The sequence below is a fragment of the Balaenoptera physalus genome (assembly GCF_965194825.1).
Source record: "Balaenoptera physalus genome assembly, chromosome: 16".
Taxonomy (NCBI): domain Eukaryota; kingdom Metazoa; phylum Chordata; class Mammalia; order Artiodactyla; family Balaenopteridae; genus Balaenoptera; species Balaenoptera physalus.
Genome location: NC_138898.1, coordinates 31,081,319 through 31,096,809, shown reverse-complemented (window position 1 = coordinate 31,096,809; position 15,491 = coordinate 31,081,319). Strand labels below are relative to the sequence as shown.

General features: G+C 38.3%; 1 protein-coding gene across 7 annotated transcripts in view; it reads left to right on the top strand.

The window, feature by feature from the left end:
- The window catches only part of RNF24 (ring finger protein 24), a 169,114-nt gene that overhangs the window by 25,817 nt on the left and 127,806 nt on the right, over positions 1–15,491 (top strand). For 2 of the 7 annotated variants that reach the window (XM_082431929.1, XM_082431931.1), the window contains exon 2: positions 2,303–2,456. The exons of the other annotated variants lie outside the window; for them this stretch is intronic. The gene's annotated coding sequence lies outside the window, so the exon portion shown is untranslated. The remainder of the gene's footprint in view (positions 1–2,302; positions 2,457–15,491) is intronic. 7 annotated transcript variants of the gene reach the window in all.

Sequence of the window (15,491 nt, the reverse complement as noted above, 5' to 3'; positions counted from 1 at the left end):
CTTCCTGAGAAAGGGCATCTACAAACTCTGAAATTCATTCCTGAATTCATAAGTTGCATATGTGAAAATGTCCTCATTTTACCATCACACTTGAATGGTGGTTTCGCTGGATATTGAATTGTAGATCGAAAATTATTGTCCCTCTTTTGAAGGCTTCTAGTGTTACTATTGAGAAGTGCAGTGCCATTCTAATCCCCATTTCCCTTTTTCCTCCCACTCTGGAAGACTTTAGGATCTTCTGTTTATCCCTGGTGTTCTGACATTTCATGGTGTTCCTCGAGACATCTTTTCTTTTGCTCGTAAGGGCAGATAGTATTTTCCCCAAATACCTATATATATGTACACATAGACATACACACCATCTCACCCAATATGCTATTCTTTATGGTGTTGACATGCCTCCATCAAGAGGTGTGGTCTTTGTTTCCTCTCCTTGAACCTGTGCAGGCATAAATGCTCCCCAGGATGTTTTGGGTCTTGAGCCAACATCATGGTTTAGGAGTACAGTTGGATGATCAAAAGCAACCACCTTGAGGGGGTGTTTTATTTTTTGTTTTTTACTTTTAAATGGAATCATCAGTTTACTTTTAACTGGAAATATCAGTTAACACCAGAGAAAGTTTCTTCCAGCATTGAAATGTAATCACCTCTGGAATCTACACAACCATCAGTTGCATTTTTAAAAAATCTACTTTAGGAAGTGACAGAACCATTTATGACCAAAAAGAAACAATCTATAAGCTTCATGATTAAATATGTCATGACTAAAGACAAATACATTATTGGCAAGAATTTCTGTGATAAGAAGATGGAGGCAAATGGAGTTACATAGACCATGGCTTGTTTGGACATTGTCAGTGACGTAGTGTTTATCTCATGGATACACATTTTTAAATATTTTTTTACCCATGAATTTTTTTCTATTTACAGCTGCTTTATTCCTCATCTAGCTTTCCCATAGGTGCACATAAGTGGTTGAATATTACTAGAGAACTTCAGATACATGACCAAAAATCTGTAGTAGACTCTCATCACTGCCCCAAAAAACTACCAGATTCTTAATAAGATCTTTTTGCCTATAATTATTTAATGTCTCCCCAGTCTTTAAACTCATGAGCAGCCGACCCCTCCCCATTCCGGTAAGCAGGCCGCATACTTCACTGAGGGTTTAGAAGTTATCAGACAGATACCCCTCATCCTCCCTTCACCAAATCTATAAATCCACCTTGCTTAGGATCCCTGTTTTCTTGCTGTCAGAGGCCAACTTGCCTCCCCACCATATTCCGCCTCATAGCTAGTCAAGAACTTGACTTCTGCATTTGTGCCCTCTCTCACATCCTCAACAACTTTCCAGGGCACCACCCATGTCAGCATACATACATGCTCTGATATTGCCCATCTTTAAAAACAGAACAAAAAATTACAACAAAACAACTTTCCCCTGACCTTATATCCATCCCCTTCTGTTTACCTTCATGGTTAAATGTTTCAAAAGAGTAGTCTACATTTCCTCCCTATATCTTCTGTACTATGTATCACTGTCTGAAATTCTGTTGTTGACTGAATATTTTTGTCTCTTGTCTACGGCCCCCACTGGAAAGTCGGCTCCAGGAAGGCAGGGAACTCATCTATCCTGTTTACCACTATGTTCCTAGGACAACAATTGACACAAGTACCTACTCAATATATGGGCAAAAAAGGCATAACTGACATTTTTAACCTGGTAGAATACTCTTTTTAAAAATTTCCAACAAGAAAGTCAATTTTCATTTATTTTTTAAATTATTCTCTACTTTTTGCTACACTTGAAAATTGAAAAATTATGAAGACTGTATTAATGATTGAATTTTACCTGTGTTACTTTACATTTCATTCTTTCACAAGTATAATTTAACATTGGCAGTCTTGCACCTGGATTTTGTAGTCAGACTGATTGGAGTTGAATTCTAGCTCTTTCACTTTTTGCCATGTGACCTTGGGCAGGTTTCCTAACCTCTCTGTTTCCTCATCTGCAAGGTGGAAATAAGAATAGTACCCACCTCATATGTTGGTTGTGTGTGCCTAATTAGATAACATGTAAAATGCTAAACTCGGTACTTGGCATGGCAGTTAATGCAATGAAAAATAATTATAGTTATTGTTTGTATACCCTTCTCTGGTTTCTAATATTTGATCTGACTTGGTCACTGTAATATTTTTGTTTGAAGTACTTATATCTCCTAGAGTATATTGGCTATGAATGTGACTCTCCTGTTTTTAGTTTTGTGGGCTTTTTCTGATTCCTTGTCTCTCTGTTCCCCAGATTACCCCACATGATAGATGATCTGCAGTTGACAGATGAGCACCCTATAGCACTTCCCAGCAGTTTGGTCATTTGAGAAATCATTTTGGTCACTTGATAAAATATTTTTATTTCAAGCCAAGTTCTGTTCTTTGTTTATTTGGCTTGCCCAGAGGTAAGGCTCCTTCTGCATGTTAATTCATGTTATTCCTCATTAAGTTTTCTTATTTCTGGAAATGGAACTTTTAAAACACCCAGAATGTCATCAATAGATTTTTTTAAAGTGGCCATAAGATACTGTTCTTTTCACTTACTAGCTAGCTGGGAAGATAAATATATGTAGCAATACAAAATCCACTCCAAGGGCCACATTGAGGGATAAAGACAGGCTCTGTAGAAGTTCAAAGTAGGGAGAGTTGTGTCCAGCCAGCCTTAAGGGATTCTTAAAAGTTTTCTGCGTGTTAAATTATCTATACCCCTTATTATCTGTCTTGATTTTTAATTTTAGAAATTGTTTCTTAAAGTAATTGACTTAGCAGTTACTCTGCCCCTTTCTTTTCTTATCTGGGTAGGCAGTGGAGACTCCTCCAATTATCTGAGCATTTCAGACATCAGAGTGTAGTGTTGGGTAAATTTAGGATTCAAAAAGAATGCCAGATGGTTTGAAAAGAATTGTGAGCACTCCAACTAGTGCAGTCGGTTGAAAGCCAGCTGGCTGAGCCTTGTCTGCTGTGGAGGTGGGAATCAGACACTTTCTTCCATGCCAGCTGGCCTAGGAACAACTGACCAGTGGCCTTACTTTTGGTTGGCCATGCCTGGGAAAGCCAGCCTGGGCCCTGCACCCGACATAAGGACAGTATGACACCAGACAGTTGCTCTGCACCTCCATGGTGCTTGAGTTGGAACAAGCCTGAATGGCAAGGAAAGGAAGCTACTTTTTAGATAGTATTACAAGTGAACCTCATGTTAAGTTGTGATTTTGCTCTGAAAAAGTGTAATGCAACTTGAATTTTTATGGATTCAATGCTGTTAGGTGTATTAGGGTTGCTTACTACTATAGTAACTATAGTGAATGTTTTTATATTATAAGTAACTTCCAGTTTACCTGCTTTCAGTTGTTCTTGTTTTCATTTATTGACTCTTCTAGAAGTGAGGTTTCCCTCTTCTTTTCATTTTCTTCTTCTAAAGTTTTAGTCATTTGGATTAGTACAAATTTTCATCTTGTCATAAAGCTTGGTCCTATAAACCACAGGCTTCTGTAGAACGTTAATTATGTGTGTTATCTTAAAATCTGTGTCTCATTTTGTCTGTTATTTATGTTTTCCTAAGTAGACGGGTGTTTGTATCAGTTACAGTTCTTTAGCAAACTTAATGTCATAACGTTTAACTGAGAACAAAAGAAGTACAAATATGGCACTGCAAGTATAATATGAGCATTCATTTCATTTGATGACAGTGTTAATAACTTCACCAACAGTCTATCAGTATGCTTTATGTTATCTTAAAATATTTTTTTATTTGGAGATTGAATGGTGCTGCAATACCTGTCTGTTAACTTCATCTAGGCAAACCAAAAAATTATAAATTACCTGTGTCTCTTTATTGTTCTCTCCCAATTCTGAGCATGAAAAATTTTGCTCAGTGGTATAAACTTGAAATATACAAATAGGCTCTTCATCTTGGACTAAAAGAAAGAGTTTGGCAAATAATGAAACACTGAAGTATGAGCTAATATAGTTTATGGAAAATTGGTGGGAAGGTAAATCAAAGGTGTTGGCTTTCATTCTTTTCCTTTAGTGCGAAAGAAATTGGAAAACTTCTTCAGCGATATGTTGGAAATCTCATGCCTTGCTATAATTAAATAAAAATTTTTACTTAAACTTATTGATTGTCCCTGTAAACAGTCCAGAGGAAATTTTGTGGTAGTGAGAAAGACTTTTTTTGTATCATAGAACAGTGTATCAATAGCCAGGGAGAATATTGTACCCAGAAAATCATCTTTCACATTAGCTAACCTATAGTAAAATCCTTTTATGTCAGTATCTTTAAATGCACTGCTTATTTACTCCTTACAGCAACCCTCAAAGGGTTATTTATGGATGATAAAACAAATGGTCAAAGAAGTAACCTGTTCAGGTTCACAAGGTCAGGAGCCAGGTTTAGAACCCAGGCCTTCATTCTCCAACCCACCAAGTGTCTCAGTTGATACTGTCAACTTTCACAAGCTCTTTACTATTCAGATGCTATCCTGCAATGGCACTTTTGGAAGACTTTTTTTTTTAGGCCGCACTAAGCAGCTTATGGGATCTTAGTTCCCCGACCAGGGCTTGAACCTGGGCCACGGCAGTGAAAGCGCCAAGTCCACTGGACTGCCAGGGAGTTCCCTGGAACACTATTGATAAAGGAAATTGAGACCTTTGCAGAAAATGGCTAGAAAATAAGGAGAGATTTGGGGAGCATATATATTTTTTATTTCTTCTGATATTCTTGAAGTAATTAACCATTGCTGAACTACTGCAGTAAATAAAAGTGAGGTAAATAAAAATGACTTGTTAGAATGGGCAAAGGGGCTGTGTAGTTTTCTAGCATTGCTGTAACAAATTACCACATAATTGATGGCCTGAAACAGTAGAAATTTATTCTCTCACAGTTCTGGAGGCCAGAAGTCTGAAATCAGAGTGTCAGCAGAGCTGCTGCACTCCCTCCAAAAACTAGGAGACAATCCTTCCTTGCTCCTTCCAGCTTTGGGTGGCTCCACACATTCCTTGGCTTTTGGCTGTATAACTCCAATCTCTGCTTCCATGTTCACATGGTCTTCTCTTCTTTCTCTCTCTTATAAAGACACTGTCATTGGGTTTAGGGTCCACCTGGATAATCCAAAGCTCACAGCACTCAGTTCAAAATGCAGCTGTGAATTCTGTTTTCTGTGTTTCAGTTTTCTCTATTTCAGTTCACTACCACCATCTATTTAGAACTCCAGAATTATATAAAAGCATTACACAGTTCTGAGGAGAGGAAACAGACAGTTGCATTCCTAAAAGTTTTTTTTAATGTATCCTGTAAAACTGCTTGTTCTTTGCCATGGGTTTTCAGTAGTATAAGCTACCTCAGGAATAAAACTTTATATTTCATAGCTGTCTGACTGTCTTAATCTGTTCTGGCTGCTATAACAAAATACCATAGCCTGGGTATCTTACAAACAGAAATTTCTCATAGTTCTGGAGGCTGGGAAATCCAAGATCAGGGTGGCAGCAGGTTCAGTGTCTGGGGAGGGCCGACTTGCTGGTGCATAGCCGGTACTTTTCACTGTCTTTTTGCTATGTCCTCCCGTGGTGGAAGGGGTGAGGAAGCTATCTGGGGTCCTTTTTATTGGGGCCACTTGTATAGGGGTACTAATGCCATTCATGGGGGTGACACCCTCATCACTTAATCACTTCTAGATACCATCACATTGGGGATTTGGTTTCAGTATGTGAATTTGGGGAGGACATGTGTCATATAGTACAGTCGATAGCACTAACCATATAAAAAGGGAAAATTTATGTTTGCCATATAACTCATTCGATTTCTAAATAAGCAACTGCCACGTAAATTTTTTTCATTGATCCATTTATTTTCTACCCAAGATTAATATTACTTAATAGATTTACCTGTAGTGTTTTTCAGGCTTCTCTGCTAGTGAGATTCTTCTTTTTAATTTTTTTTTATTATAGGAAATTGTAAATACACTCAAAAGTAGAGAATTAGTACAACATACGCGCATATGCCCATCACTCAGATTCTACTGTTATCAAGATTTTGCCACATTTGTTTCATTTTTCCTTTTTTCTTTTACCTTCTTTGCTGAGGTATTTTAAAGCAAATCCAAGACATTTTTGCACATGTTTCCTGACATACTTCTATATGCATCTTTTAAAAATAAGGGTGTTGTCTTACAGAACCAAAATGCTATTCTCATACAGAACCAAAATGCTATTCTCATACCTAATAAAATTAACACTTACTCCTTGGTATCATCTAATAACTAGACCCTATTCACTTTTGCCCAGTTGTCTCAAGGATATCTTTTTCAGAGATGGCTTGTTCACACCAGGATTCAAAGTCCACAGCTTACATTTGGTCATTTTGTCTCTCATGCCTATTTTGATCTAGGGTAGTTCCTCCTCCCTCCCTCTCTCTCCACTTTTTTTTGTGTGTCATGGACTAGTTACAGGAACCAGGTCAGTTGTCCTGTGGAACTTCTCACATTTGGGATTTGTTCACTTAAATCGCAGTGTCAGTTTGTTGCTCTGTTCCCTGTATTTCCTAGAAATGGAAGTTAGCTCTAGAGGCTTGATTAAAACAGATTTAAGTTTTTTGGCGAGAATGCTTAGGAGATGCTTAATATTGCATCACATCCAGAGGCCTGCTATGTCTGGCTACCCTACTTCTAGTGATGCTAAAAGACCCCATTGATGATCATGTCAGCGTTCTTTGTGGCAAAATGGTGATTTTCTAATTCTGTCCTCTCTTCCACATTTATTAGCAGGAGTTCTGTAAAGAAGACCTTTACCTCATCAACTAAGACTGTTTGGGGTTACTCTGAAATACATTTTGTATGAGAGACTGCCAAGTAATCTTACACTGTTATGCTCTTGATAAAAGATAATGAGTTTGAATCAGAATAAAAGGAATTGTGTTAATCTTTTGTTTTAGTGAGTGTTACAATGAAATTGAATACTGTAGTAAAATGTGAATGATTGTTTTCCTTTTACACTTGAGAATGTACACTCTAATTGCTCTGAAAGTTAAAGGTAGAGGTAAATGAAAGTCTTTTATAATCTAGTACTAACTAGATTAGAATTTAAAAATTGGAAGGGAATATAGCCAATTTTTTGTAATAACTATAAATGGAATATAACCTTTAAAAATTATGAATCAGGACTTCCCTGGTGGTCCAGTGATTAAGAATCCACCTTCCAGTTCAGGAGACGTGAGTTCGATCCCTGGTCAGGGAACTAAGATCCCCCATGCCACAGGGCAACTAAGCCCATGCGCTCTGGAGCCCACGTGCCACAGCTAGAGAGCCTGTATGCTGCAACTACTGAGCCCGCGCACTCTGGAGCTCATACACCACAACTAGAGAGCCCACACGCCACAGTTACTGAGCCCGCACACTCTGGATCCTATGAGCCAAAACTAGAGAGCCTGCACACTGCAACTACTGAGCCCACGTGCTCTGGAGCCCATGTGCCATAACTAGAGAGAAACCCACGCACCACAATGCGGGAAAGATCCCGCATGCTGCAATGAAGATCTCGCATGCTGCAACCAAGGCTCAATGCAGGGCTTCCCTGGTGGTGCAGTGGTTGAGAATCTGCCTGCCAATGCAGGGGACACGGGTTCGAGCCCTGGTCTGGGAAGATCCCACATGCCGCGGAGCAACTAGACCCGTGAGCCACAACTACTGAGCCTGCACGTCTGGAGTTTGTGCTCTGCAACGAGAGGCCGCAACAGTGAGAGGCCTGCGCACCGCGATGAAGAGTGGCCCCTGCTCACCTCAAATAGAGAAAGCCCTCACACAGAAACGAAGACCCAACACAGCCAAAAATAATAAATTAATTAATTAATTTAAAAAAAAAACTCAATGCAGCCAAATAAATATCTTTTAAAATTAAAAAAATAAAAATTGGGCTTCCCTGGTGGTGCAGTGGTTAAGAATCCGCCTGCCAATGCAGGGGATATGGGTTCGAGCCCTGGCCTGCGAAGATCCCACATGCCCGCAGAGCAACTAAGCCCGTGCTCCACAACTACTGAGCCTCCTCTCTAGAACCCACGAGCCACAACTACTAAAGCCTGTGCACCTAGAGCCTGTGATCTGCAACAAGAGAAGCCACCGCAATGAGAAGCCCGCACACCGCAACGAAGACCCAATGCAGCCAAAAATTAAATAAAGTAAATAATTTAAAAAAATTAAAAAAAATAAAATAAAAATTATGAATCACTATATTGTATACCTGTAACTTATACGATATTGTACACCAACTATACTTCAATTTTTAATTAATTAATTAATTTTTAAAAATTGGGAGATTTCCAGAGTCAGTATGACCCAGCCGCTGAATGTCTAGTCCATTCACTCTTCTTAGACTGGGCTTTTCACATATGTATATCCCTAACATATTGTCAGTATTTTTGTGAAATTGTGTGTAGACTAAAGAAATCAAGGTTATGTATTATAGAATTAATTATTAAATATCTTAAAAGGCAGGGAGAATTCTTCACTGAATATCATTCTTTTACTTTAAATTGTACTTTATGGGAAAAAATCCTTTGATCACCATTTCTCATAATACCTCTTGGTTAACCTCATGTCTTCACATTCTTATTCAGTAAAATTACTGAATAAACTAATGCGAATATAAAGCCCTACTTATTTTTCCTGCTCCATTTTACCTTAAGCCTGTTGTTTTTATTTATCTCCTGAATCTGTGTATTCTGGGGAGAGTAACCTTGATATCAAACGAAAGTTAAACAGGTCAGTGTTCTTAGCTTAGTGACCATCTCTAGAGAGCCTCTAATTGTATTTGAGAAGACCATTAAACGTATGTGCTATTATGATTTCTCCATAGGCAAAATCTTGCTATGATTATGCTGTTAGTTTTAAAATAATAATACTGTGGGTCTTTTCTGAAAGATAAAGAATGCCTTTATAAGGGGATGCCTCAAAAGACCATAGATAAGATCAATATACTTATTTTTAGTCAGTTGAGCTGATTATTCCTTATCAGGACTCTAAAATGGTTTTAGTGCTGAAAATTACGTTTTCCTACCTATTGAATTAAAACAGATGCTTGTGGAACACCAACTCTATGCAAGTCATTATGCTAGGTGCTGAGTAGTAGGGTTCATTTCACTATTCAGATAAAGAAGATAAGAAGTACGTACTTCTTCCACACCCAGTTATGATAAAAACTCTCCAGAAAGTGGGCATAGAGGGAACCTACCTCAGCATAATAAAGGCCATATATGACAAACCCATGGCTAACATCATTCTCAACAGTGAAAAGCTGAAGGCATTCCCTCTAGGATCAGGAACAAGACAAGGATGCCCACTGCCACCACTTTATTTGTTTGTTTGTTTGTTTGTTTGTTTGTTTATTTATTTTTGGCTCTGTCGGGTCTTAGTTGCTGCATGCGGGATCTTTCGTTGCAGCACATGGGCTTTTCTCTAGTTGTGGTGTGCGGACTCCAGAGTGCACCAGCTCAGTAGTTGTGGCACGCGGGCTCTCTAGTTGTGGCGCAGGGGCTCAGTAGTTGCAGCACATGGACTTAGTTGCCCCGTGGCATGTGGGCAGGGAGTAGTAGTTCCCCGGCCAGGGATCAAACCTGTGTCCCCTGCATTGGAAGGCAGATTATTAACCACTGGACCACCAGGGAAGTCCCCACTGTCACCACTTTTATTCAACATAGTTTTGGAAGTCCTAGCCACAGTCATCAGAGAATAAAAAGAATCCAAATTGGAAAGGAAGGAGTAAAACTGCCACTGTTTGCAGATGACATGATACTATACATAGACAATCCTATAAGATGCTACCAGAAAACTACTAGAGCTCATCAATGAATTCGGTGAAGTTGCAGGATACAATATTAATACACAGAAATCTCTTGTATTCCTATACACTAACAACAAAAGATCAGAAAGAGAAATTAAGGAAACAATCCCACTTCCCATCACATCAAAGAGGATAAAACACCTAGGAATAAACCTACCTAAGGAGACAAAAGACCTGTACTCTTAAAACTATAAGATGATGATGAAAGAAGCCGAAGATGACACAAACAGATGGAAAGATATACCATGTTCTTTGATTGGAAGAATCAATATTGTCAAAATGACTGTACTACCCAAGGCAATCTACAGATTCACTGCAATTCTTGTCAAATTACCAATGGCATTTTTCACAGAACTAGAACAAAAAATCTTTTAATTTGTATGGAAACACAAAAGATCTTGAACAGCCAAAGCAATCCTGAGAAAGAAAAACGTAGCTGGAGGAATCAGACTCCCTGACTTCAGACTATACTACTATACTACAAAGCTACAGTCATCAAAACACTATGGTACTGATGCAAGGACAGAAATACAGATCAATGGAACAGGATAGAGAGCCCAGAAATAAACCCATGCACCTATGGTCACTTAATCTACAACAAAGAAGGCAAGAATATACAATGGAGAAAAGACAATCTCTTCAATAAGTGATGCTGGGAAAACTGTACAGCTACATGTAAAAGAATGAAATTAGAACATTCCCTAACACCATACACGAAAATAAACTCAAAATGGATTAAAGACCTATGTGTAAGGCTGGACACTATAAAACTCTTAGAGAAAAACATAGGCAGAACACTCTTTGACATAAATGGCAGCAATGTCTTCTTTGACCCACCTCCTAGAGTAATGAAAGTAAAAACAAAAATAAACAAACGGGACCTAATTAAACTTAAAGCTTTTGCACAGCAAAGGAAACCATAAACAAAATGAAAAGACAGTTCACAGAATGGGAGAAAATATTTGCAAACAAAGTGATCAACAAGGGATTAATCTCCAGAACATACAAACTGCTCATGCAGCTCTATATCAAATAAACAAACAACCCAATCAAAAAATGGGCAGAAGAGCTAAACAGACATTTCTCCAAAGAAGACATACAAAAGCCAAAAAGCACATGAAAAGATGCTCAACACCACTAATTATCAGAGAAATGCAAATCAAAACTACAATGAAGTATCACCTCACACCAGTCAGAATGGCCATCATCAAAAAGTCTACAAACAAATGCTGGAGAGGGTGTGGTGAAAAGACAACCCTCCTCCACTGTTCGTAGCGATATAAATTGGTACAACCACTATGGATAACAGTGGAGGTTCCTTAAAAAGCTAAAAACAGAACTACCGTATGATCCAGCAATCCCATTCCTGGGCATATATCTGGAGAAAACCATAATTTGAAAAGATACATGCACCCCAGTGTTCATTGCAGCACCAAATACAATAGCCAAGACATGGAAGCAACCTAAATGTCCATCGACAGAGGAATGGATAAAGAAGATGTAGTACATATATTCAATGGAATATTACTCAACCATTAAAAAAAGAATGAAATAATGCCATTTGCAGCAACATGGATGGACCTAGAGATTATCATACTAAGTGAAGTAAGTCAGACATAGAAAGACAAATATCATACGATATCACTTATATGTGGAATCTAATTTTTTTTTAAATGGCACAAATAAACTTATTTAAAAACAGAAACAGACTTACCAGTATCGAAAACAAATTTATGGTTACCAAAGGGGAAAAGGTGGGTGGGGTGGGGAGGGATAAATCAGAACTTTGGGATTAATATACATGCACTACTATATATGATAGATAACTAACAAGGACCTACTGTATAGCACAGGGAACTCAATATTCTGTGATAACCTTTATGAGAAAAAAAAACTAAAAAAGAATGAATATATGTATAACTGAATCACTTTGCTGTACACCTGAAACTAACACAACATTGTAAATCAACTACACTCCAATAAATTTTTTTTTAACTACAAAAAAAAAAAAAGTACATACTTCTTTTTTTCAAAGAACCCTCTGGGAGTATGTGTTTCAACTGTGTTGACTTCTTGCCCTCATTTAATGCAGCCAGAAGCCCCTGGGCTTGTGCCATACCATGAAGCCTTTGTCCGGTTCCCCTGGTTTTTTTTGTTTTGTTTTGTTTTTTAAACTTTGGGTTTGTTTGTTTATTTATTTATTTATTTATTTATGGCTGTGTTGGGTCTTCGTTTCTGTGCGAGGGCTTTCTCTAGTTGCGGCAAGTGGGGGCCACTCTTCATCACGGTGCGCGGGCCTCTCACTATCGCGGCCTCTCTTGTTGCGGAGCACAGGCTCCAGACGCGCAGGCTCAGCAATTGTGGCTCATGGGCCCAGTCGCTCCGCGACATGTGGGATTCTCCCAGACCAGGGCTCGAACCCGTGTCCCCTGCATTAGCAGGCAGATTCTCAACCACTGCGCCACCAGGGAAGCCCAGGTTCCCCTGTTTTTAAGTGTTGTATGGGCTAGAAAGAGCCCAAGGATTAGTGGGGTTGAAGCTCTGCTCTTTATTTTTTTAATTTAATTTTTATTTTATATTGGAGTATAGTTGATTGTGTTAGTTTCGGGTATTCAGAAAGTGATTCAGTTATATATATACATATATCCATTCTTTTTCAGATTCTTTTCCTGTATAGATTATTACAGAATGTTGAGTACAGTTCCCTGTGCTATACAATAGGTCCTTGATTAGAAGCTCTGCTGTTCAGAGGCCACAAAGCTTGTATATTCTCCTTTCTTATCTTATGCCAGAAACAAGGGTGGTTTTTGTCTATTTAGGAATATTGCAGTTATTTCATCCAGTATGCTGCTTGGATTTACCATCTTACCTTTATTCATGTCAATAAATATTTACTGAGTATCTTTTAAGTACCAGGTATTGATTAATCTGAATTTATAGAAATCACACGTCTGGTGGGAAGACTCTCTTGTTGACTAACTCCACTACATTTAATGAAGTTAAGGGGTACTTCACATCTGGATTTATTAGATCTGAGGTTGTAATTTTAATATTCTTTTTCTGACATTTTATGTATTATCTGACTTAAAAGTTTCTGTAAAGCTGAAGAAAATTAACTCCTCATGAGAAACTTCAGGACTTTCTTCAGGCTAAGCTAACTAAACCACAAATGCAATGAAATCATTGGAGCAGAGGATGCATTTACATTTTATTCAGACTAACTTCTAACTCTTGAAAACCTAAACATGTGTTTTTGCACAGTAAGTTACAAGTTTATTTTCATACAAGCAAACAAGAAGTAAGGTGATGTAGTGGAAAGCATGTGGGATTTGAGTAAGTTCTGGCCCTACTGTTGGTTAACTGTGTGGCTTTGGTGAACCACTACCTCTCTTAGCCTGAAAAGTGGTAATTATAATGGAATGCTTCAGAGTTATTGAATTTATAATTTAACAACTTCAGAGTTATTGTGAGTGTAGTTTATTTCCTTTAATAAAGCGCTCTCCTAATGATTGTTGTTGTTAGGCAAGGGGTGGGACAATGGAAAGAGTGAACACAAGAACAATCTTTGCTACATCTCAGTTCTCTCCTGTTTATAAATACGAGACCAGTTATGCCGCCATTTTAACCTGGCTGCCGAGCTGTGGCTGGTTAGAGGTTCCATTCTGGTAGTGGTCAGATGATATAAAAAATTGTTACTACTGAACTGTACTACATACTTTCTTAAATTTTTAGGATATTCTGGATATGTTGTTTCTGATGGTTATCTTAAGTCAGTTTTCTTCCCCCCCCTTTTTTTTTAAGAAGTAAGTTTTTTTTTTAAATTGAGCTATAGTTGATTTACAGTATTATATTACTTTCAGATGTACAACATATTCAAAAATGTTATAGATTATATACCATTTAAAGTTATTATAAGGACTTCCCTGGTGGCGCAGTGGTTAAGAATCCACCTGCCAACGCAGGGGAAACGGGTTCGATTCCTGGACCAGGAAGATCCCACATGCCGTGGAGCAACTAAGCCCATGCACCACAACTACTGAGCCTGTGCTCTAGAGCCCACGAGCCACAACTACTGAAGCCTGCGCGCCTAGAGCCCATGCTCTGCAACAAGATAAGCCACTGCAATGAGAAGCCCATGCACTGCAATGAAGAGTAGCCCCCACTCGCCGCAACTAGAGAAAGCCCACGCACAGCAATGAAGACCCAGTGCAGCCATAAATAAATAAATAAATAAAATTTTTTTAATGATAAAGTTATTATAAAATATTGGCTATACTCCCTGTGCTGTACATTATACCCTTGTACCTTATTTATTTTATACATAGTAGTTTGTACTTCTTAACCCCCTGCCTCTATCTTGCTCCTCCCTGCTTCCCTCTCCCCACTGATAACCACTAGTTCTCTGTATCTGTGCGTCTGTTTCTGTTTTGTTATGTTCACTAGTTTGTTGTATTTTTTTAGATTCCACATATAACTGATAACATACAGTATTTGTCTTTGTCTGATTTATTTCACTTAGCATAGTGCCCTCAAAGTCCATCCCTGTTGTTGGAAATAGCAAGATTTTATTCTTTTTTACGGCTGAGTAATATTCCATTGCATATATATACCACATCTTCTTTATCTATTCATCTGTTGATGGACACTTTAGGTTGCTTCCATATATTAGCTATTGTAAATAATGCTGCTGTGAATATTGGAGTGCATGTATCTTTTCGAATTAGCGTTTTGGGGTTTTTTTGGATAAATACCCAGGAGTGGAACTGCTGGATCCTATGGTAGTTCTCTTTTTCGTTTTTGGAGAAACCTCCATACTGTTTTCCATAGTGGCTGCACCAATTTGCATTCCCACCATGAGTGTACAAAGGTTCCCTTTTCTCCACATCCTCGCCAACATTGTTATTTGCAATCTTTTCGATGATAGCCATTCTGACAGGTGTGAGGTGATACCTCATTGTGGTTTTGATTTACATTTCTCTGATGATTAGCAGTGTTGAGCACCTCTTCATGTGCCCATTGGCCATCTGTGTGTCTTCTTTGGAAAAATGTCTATTCAGGTCTTTTGCCCACTTTTTATTTTTTTATTTGAATTTTATTTTTTTTTATACAGCAGGTTCTTATTAGTTATCTGTTTTATACATATTAGTGTATATATGTCAATCCCAATCTCCCGAGTCATCCCACCACCACCACCACCACCACCCCCGCTTTCCCCCCTTGGTATCCATACATTTGTTTTCTACATCTGTGTCTCTATTTCTGCCTTGCAAACTGGTTCATCTGTACCATTTTTCTAGATTCCACATATATACGTTAATATACAATATTTGTTTTTCTCTTTCTGACTTACTTCACTCTGTATAACAGTCTCTGGATCCATCCACGTCTCTACAAAATGACCCAATTTCATTCCTTTTTATGGCTGAGTAATATTCCATTGTATATATGCACCACATCTTCTTTATCCATTCATCTGTTGGTGGGCATTTAGGTTGCTTCCATGACCTGGCTATTGTAAATAGTGCTGCAATGAACATTGGGGTGCATGTGTCTTTTTGAATTATGGTTTTCTCTGGGTATATGCCCAGTAGTGGGATTGCTGGGTCATATGGTAA